This window comes from Ambystoma mexicanum, chromosome 7q (genome assembly GCF_040938575.1).
Source record: "Ambystoma mexicanum isolate Mex_15411 chromosome 7q, UKY_AmexF1_1, whole genome shotgun sequence".
Taxonomy (NCBI): Eukaryota; Metazoa; Chordata; class Amphibia; order Caudata; family Ambystomatidae; genus Ambystoma; species Ambystoma mexicanum.
This window is the reverse complement of record NC_090941.1, coordinates 815,919,941-815,925,369: the sequence shown is the minus strand read 5'-3', so window position 1 is coordinate 815,925,369 and position 5,429 is coordinate 815,919,941. Positions and strand designations below refer to the sequence as shown.

General features: G+C 46.8%; 1 pseudogene; it reads left to right on the top strand.

Moving 5' to 3' along the window:
- The first annotated feature begins 213 nt into the window (after positions 1 to 213).
- Positions 214 to 3,725, top strand: LOC138527831 (catenin alpha-1 pseudogene; annotated as a pseudogene).
- The last annotated feature ends 1,704 nt before the right edge of the window (positions 3,726 to 5,429 follow it).

Sequence of the window (5,429 nt, the reverse complement as noted above, 5' to 3'; positions counted from 1 at the left end):
CGAATCCCTCTACCCAGCAGTTTTCTCAGGGTGTGTGGCTTCTAGATTTACAGATTGACTAGTGCGCACTACGAAAGTGCAGACGGCCATGTTAGGTGTCGACTAAGCTTCACTATCCAATGAGAGGACGTGTATCCCATAATAGGGCATCAGATATGTTTACCCAACCCTATCATGGCCGCCGTCCTGACGTAATTACGTCTATTGTGTAGCATCGCGCAGCTTTTTCCAACATCCGGGGAAGGACCACATAGTAGGAGAGGGCTCAGCAGTACCGTAGTCTACCCTGCATCATGGCAACTACAGTGGCATCCCCGCAGCCTTTCTCCTGGGACCCGAATAGCTTGCAGATCCGTACGCTGGCTGTGGAGCGGTTATTAGCGCCGCTCGTTACGCAAGTGACCACGCTGGTAAGCTGCAGTCAGGCTGGGCCCTCGGGCAAGCGCAAAGGCCGCTCCAAAAAGGCTCGTGTACTGGCAGCCTCAGTAGAGCAGGCCACCGGCCGCTTCCTCGAGCGCGGCGAGCTGATTGCCCGCGAGAGCCCATGTCTAGAGCAGGAGTTGGCGGCCGCTGTGGAGGAGGTGAGGCGGCAGGGCCTGCTGATGAACGCCGCCTCCGGGGACTTCGCCAATGGGGACCCTTGCTCGTCGGTGAAAAGAGCAGGCATGGTACGTGCAGCGCGCGGCTTGCTCTCGGCTGTCACCCGTCTGCTCATCCTCGCCGACATGGCGGACGTTTACCGGCTGTTGCTGCAGTTGCGACAGGTGGAGGAAGCCCTGGGCCGGCTGCGCACTGCTGGCAGCGAGCAAGAGTTGGGACGGGAATACCAGGCGCTGCGGGCCGAGGCGGGCAGGTTGAGTACTGCAGCGGCCCGACGGCAGCAGGAGTTGAAGGAGGCCGGGCACCGGGATGACATGGCTGCAGCTCGCGGGCTACTGCACCAGAGCCTGCCGTTACTTTATGGAGCCACCCAGGCCTGCCTGCGCCACCCAGAGCTAGCTGCCTACCAAGCTAACCGTGATTTGCTGCACCGCCAGCTGCAACGTGCCCTATCTGGTATTGCACAGGCTGCTCAGGCCACACCATCAGAAGAGCCTCAGCAGCCAGCCACACCCGGAGCCACAGGTGGGGAGCTTGCCTCAGCCCTCAACACATTTGATCAGCAGATTGTTGTAGAGCCATTGACCTTCCGTGAGGAGCGTCTGCGACCCTCCCTGGAGGAAAGACTGGAGAGCATCATCAGTGGTGCTGCGCTAATGGCCGACTCATCTTGCACACGTGATGGCCGCCGCGAGCGTATTGTGGGGGAGTGTAATGCAGTACGCCAGGCATTGCAGGATCTGCTCTCCCAGTATCTAGGAAATGCTGGACGGCGTGAGCGTGGAGATGCCCTAAATGCTGCCATTGACCGCATGACCCGGAAGACTCGTGATCTGCGTAGACAGCTGCGCAAAGCAGTGATGGATCATGTCTCGGACTCTTTTCTTGAAACCCATGTGCCTCTACTTGTCCTGATGGAGGCAGCCCGTGGTGGCCATGAGCGCGAGGTGCGTGAATATGCACAGGTGTTCCGTGAACATGCGCTCAAACTGGTTGAAGTGGCTCAACTGGCCTGTTCAATCTCCAGCAGTGAGGAGGGTGTCAAGCTTGTGCGTATGTCTGCTGGGCAGTTGGAGGCACTCTGCCCCCAGGTGGTGAATGCTGCTCTAGCCTTAGCTGCGAAGCCTCACAGTCAGCTGGCCCAGGAAACCATGGCTCTCTTCAGGAAGCAGTGGGAGAGACAGGTGCATGTGTTAACAGATGCTGTGGATGACATTACTCCAATTGACGATTTCTTGGCTGTCTCTGAGAACCACATCCTGGAGGATGTTAACAAGTGTGTCATTGCTTTGCAGGATAGGGACGTGGATGGTCTGGACCGCACGGCTGGCGCCATACGTGGGCGAGCGGCCAGGGTCATCCATGTTGTCACTTCCGAAATGGACAATTATGAGCCTGGTGTCTACACAGAGAAGATCTTAGAGGCTACACAGTTGTTATCGGAAATGGTAATGCCTCGATTCACTGAACAGGTTGAAGCTGCTGTAGATGCACTCAGTTGTGATAAAGCCATGGATGAAAATGAGTTTATTGACGCCTCCCGACTTGTTTATGATGGTATCAGAGATATTAGAAAAGCAGTGCTGATGATCAGAACTCCAGATGAGTTGGACGATTCTGATTTTGAGACTGAAGATTTTGATGTTAGAAGCAGGACAAGTGTACAGACTGAAGATGACCAACTCATTGCTGGACAGAGCGCAAGAGCCATTATGGCTCAGCTTCCACAAGAGCAGAAAGCTAAAATTGCTGAACAAGTTGCTAGTTTCCAGGAAGAAAAGTGTAAACTTGATGCTGAAGTCTCTAAATGGGATGATAGCGGTAATGACATCATTGTGCTTTCAAAACAAATGTGTATGATCATGATGGAAATGACAGATTTCACCAGGGGAAAAGGGCCTCTAAAGAATGCATCTGATGTGATAAGTGCTGCTAAGAAAATTGCTGAGGCTGGCTCACGAATGGACAAACTGGGCCGTACTATTGCTGATCATTGTCCAGACTCAACCTGCAAACAAGACCTATTGGCTTATTTGCAACGCATTGCGCTGTATTGCCACCAGTTGAACATATGTAGCAAAGTCAAGGCCGAAGTTCAACATCTTGGTGGGGAGCTTGTAGTCTCTGGTGTGGATAGTGCTATGTCTTTGATTCAAGCTGCCAAGAACTTAATGAATGCAGTGGTACAAACTGTGAAAGCGTCTTACGTGGCATCTACAAAGTACCAGAAATCGCAAGGAATGGCTTCTCTGAATCTGCCTGCTGTGTCCTGGAAAATGAAGGCTCCAGAGAAGAAGCCCCTTGTGAAAAGAGAGAAACAAGATGAAGCGCACACTAAAATAAAGCGTGCATCCCAGAAGAAACACGTGAATCCAGTGCAGGCTCTGAGCGAGTTCAAAGCTATGGAGAGCATTTGAACAAACTGTTTGACTTACACTAATTCCGACACTCTCCATTTCTTAATAGACTTGTTTCATTTTTTTAGGTTATTGAATTAACGCCAATTTGTTTTGCAAATTGCAAAGTGTGCTACTTATTAGGGGGCTTGGGGCGGGATACGGGTACTCCATTTTGCCTAAATCGCATAATCCACTTTTTTAATGAACTATATATGTATAGTATATGTAATCCAATGTATGGATATTTTATTAACACTAAGTGCAAGTATGGATATTTTATTAACACTAAGTGCAAGCAACACAATGTCTTCCTGCTTCACTATATACAGATTTTTATATTGGGTGTTTTTTATAGCTTTTTTTTTTTTTTTTTGCAGCTCACTTTATTTGATTTTCTTAAGTTGTTACAAAGCAAGTGCTTCTAAACCAAACAATTCTCAATTTTGCTTATTAACGTACATTAGGGAGCAATCCCTTGTTTGTCTCTGAAGACAAGTCAACGTGAATGTAATTTAACCACAAAGTGCTTAATGCTGTGCCACAACAAACACAATTAACATTTCACTCCTTGAAATAAAAAAAATAGTATTCATTTATTGTTACATTGGGATACATATATCCACTGTTTTGGCTTTGCACAGTCACATCTTGCTGCTCATACTCGAGGAACGTCAGGGTCCTTGAAAGGGACCTAATTAAAATCGTATTAAACATTTTTAAGTGCTCTCTGAATCGCTTTCTTGTGTCTGAGAATGCCATGGGTTTGCTTTTATTTTTTGGGTTTAACCTGTTTTTCATTCAGTGCAAGGTGGCATGTAACATGTGGAGAAAGATTGGACTTTTGTTTCCCCCACCTGTCTTATTTAAATTTTTCCTATCTTCGTAATACTAAGCAGATTATGGTGGACCAGTACACTAGTGTTTTCCTTTCTGAACCCTAGGCTGTTGCCCTGTTAAGTGTGGTAAAAGGTGTTCAAGGCATCTGTTTCTGGGTGAACTTAGCTGGCATAATATTGGTGTCTGTTGCTGAATTTTGGGAAGTCTTGTAATGCTCTCTCTAAAGGATATTGTTAAAGGTGCCATCGTGTACGTTGTGGTCTTGCCGCTTTCTGGGCTTTGCTGTTCTTTTGCTGCTTGGTGCCCTGGTTGCTCACTAGTATACCCCATCAATGCCACAAGTTCTCTGCAGTTCAACAACTTAGTGGTTCTGTTGTTTGATATGGGTGGAGATGAACATGTCACAGAATGCTTTTTCAGAAACCTGATTTGTGTGGCTCTGTTTTAGGCAGCGAATGGTCAGGTTTTTCATAGGCTGCGGCAGACGTTTGAAACCAACTGGTTATGAATCGGCCTGACTAGAAATTGTGTGCTGACCATTTTGTCTAGCAAACAACCTGCGCCTTTTTGGGTTATTATTGATTTAGAACAATTGTTTGTCATGTGTTCATATTCAGTTGTAATTAAGGTTGTTGTAATTAAGGTTGTTAAAGCTACCAAGTAATTTGTTGTGCAAGCTAATGTCTTGTGGTTAGTTCATGAGTTATGTGGCAAAGACAGTATCGTGAGGTGTGGCAATTTGATGAGCAGTTGAATGTGTATTACCCTCCTACAGAAACCAGTGACGCGCATAAGGAGCAGTAACTCCAAAGATGGCACCCGTTTTCAAGCAATTCAGATATGCATTATCCGCTGAAGTGTACAGTTTTTATACATTTTCTTTTTTTTTAAAGAAATGCCAAGAGCTCATGTTTCCTCCATTACATAATCGTATGGCCATTCGCTGCAGTCCATGCTGCTTTAATGAAAATGTTACAATTGTGCCATGGTAGTATATCACATATAGTTTTGCCTATTACATGGTGCCTAGTACAGTCTATTCTACAAGCCAAAACTATTGCATTAAGGTACAGTTGAAATGGGATGTACAGTTTGTGGGCGTTTGGTTTTTGAAACGCCTAATGTGCCATTCCAGTACATTACATCACTCTCCTGCCCAAAACGCATCCTCATGGAATGTTTCAGGAAGATCAAGCCTGGCATGTGGGACCAGGGGGTTAAATGTCATCAAAAGCCTTTACATCTGAGATTAGAGGCATGGTGTGAGTAGGCCTGCTGTAAGCTTAAGCTGATTCCCATTTGTTCAGTAAAGTATACCACACCTGCTGCGTCAGGCCATATCTGCAATTTGATGTTGGTATGAAATAGCACAAACATTTCTAGTAACGTCTCCCCGGCATTCACTTATCTCCATAGCTTTTTTTTTTATTTTATTTTTTTTTTCTTGACTTATTATTGGGAGATGCCCCCAGGCCGCCTTTACCAGATGCATTGCCACCTTCCCAATTTGACAGACCAAAGCACACGTATGAAACAGTGATTGTCTCGCTCAATCGAAGTGACGGGTAGTGGATATCTTCAGGTGACAAAGCC